This window comes from Aplysia californica, unplaced genomic scaffold (genome assembly GCF_000002075.1).
Source record: "Aplysia californica isolate F4 #8 unplaced genomic scaffold, AplCal3.0 scaffold01304, whole genome shotgun sequence".
In the NCBI taxonomy this organism is placed as follows: domain Eukaryota; kingdom Metazoa; phylum Mollusca; class Gastropoda; order Aplysiida; family Aplysiidae; genus Aplysia; species Aplysia californica.
In genome coordinates this window covers 37,315-38,807 of record NW_004798574.1, presented here as the reverse complement: position 1 = coordinate 38,807, position 1,493 = coordinate 37,315, and the positions used below count along the sequence as shown (strand labels likewise).

The window sequence follows — 1,493 nt, the reverse complement described above, 5'->3', positions numbered from 1 at the left end:
TCAGCTCACTCAATAATATCTCAATATGGCAGGGCTGGAATTCCCCGCGGTGTATGGATCAATGAGTCAAGGGCCAGCATTCCTCGTGGGGGAATCTCCCAGTGACCATGCAGGAAAGTACATCCACATCATCATGACATAAGTCCCCTTCCACCATCTTTGTGTTTGTTTGTTAGTGTGTGTGTGTGTGTGTGTTTGTGTGTGTGTTTGTGTAACTGCAGGGAAGTACATCCACATCATCATGACATAAGTCCCCTTCCACCATCTTTGTGTTTGTTTGTTAGTGTGTGTGTGTGTGTGTGTTTGTGTGTGTGTTTGTGTAACTGCAGGGAAGTACATCCACATCATCATGACATAAGTCCCCTTCCACCATCTTTGTGTTTGTTTGTTAGTTTGTGTGTGTGCGTGTGTGTGCGTGTGAGTGTGTGTGCGTGTGAGTGTGTGTGTGTGTGTGTGTGTGTGTGTGTGTGAGTGTGTGTGTGTTTGTGTAAGTACAGAGAAGTACATCCACTCCGTCATGACTAAAGTCCCCCTTCCACCATCTTTGTGTTTGTTTGTTAGTTTGTGTGTGTGTGTGTGCGTGTGTGTGTGTGTGTGTGTGTGTGTGTGTGTTTGTGTAAGTACAGAGAAGTACATCCACATCATCATGACATAAGTCCCTCTTCGACCATCTTTGTGTTTGTTTGTGCGGTTTTTTGTTTGTTTGTTTGTTTGTTAGTGACAGTACAGAGAAATACATCCACTCCGTCACGACTCGTCCCCCATTACCATCTCTACGTTTGTTTGTTTGTTTGTTTAAGTACAGTGAGGAGGAAAATTGACATCATCAGGACTGAAGTCCCCTGCGACCATCCATTTGTTTGTTTGTTTGTATGTATGTTTGTTTGTGTGAGAACAGAGAAGCAAATCAACGCCATCACGACTGAAGTACCCTACGACAATCTGTGTGTTTGTTTGCTTGTTTGTTTGTTAGTGTGTCTGTTAGTTGGTGTGTTTGTGTGAGTACAGAGAAGCAAATCGACACCATCATGACTGAAGTCCCCTACGACCATAGACTATGTGTGAGTGGGTGGTTGGCGGGTGCTCTGGTGTGGTTTGCTCCTTCTTTCTTATCAAACATCTATCGTCCTGATCTCTCCTCCTTGTTTTTTTTTGTTTGTTACTCTCATGTAACACCTCTAATCTTCGGCACTTATATGACCTTATTTTGTTGCAAGTGCCGTAAAACCTTTACTAAAACTAATAGACTATGTGTTCTCTTGTTTGTTTGTTTATGTGTTTATTTGTTTGTTTGTGTGTTTATTTGTTTGAGACTGCGTGGATACAGAGAAGCAAATCAACACCACCATGACGCAAATAAGTCCCCAACGACCCCCATGTGTCTCTATTTTGGGTTTGTTAGCCGAGAGAGAGAACGGAGAGGACAGGATAACCGTCACAGAGACAGAGGGGAGAGGAGATTGTATCATATTATATCGTTTTTTTTTTTTTTT

At 42.7% G+C, this 1,493-nt stretch overlaps 1 protein-coding gene across 1 annotated transcript in view; it reads right to left on the bottom strand.

Moving 5' to 3' along the window:
* The window catches only part of LOC101857082 (putative uncharacterized protein DDB_G0277255), a 35,115-nt gene that overhangs the window by 856 nt on the left and 32,766 nt on the right, over positions 1-1,493 (bottom strand). The gene's annotated exons all lie outside the window — the stretch shown is intronic.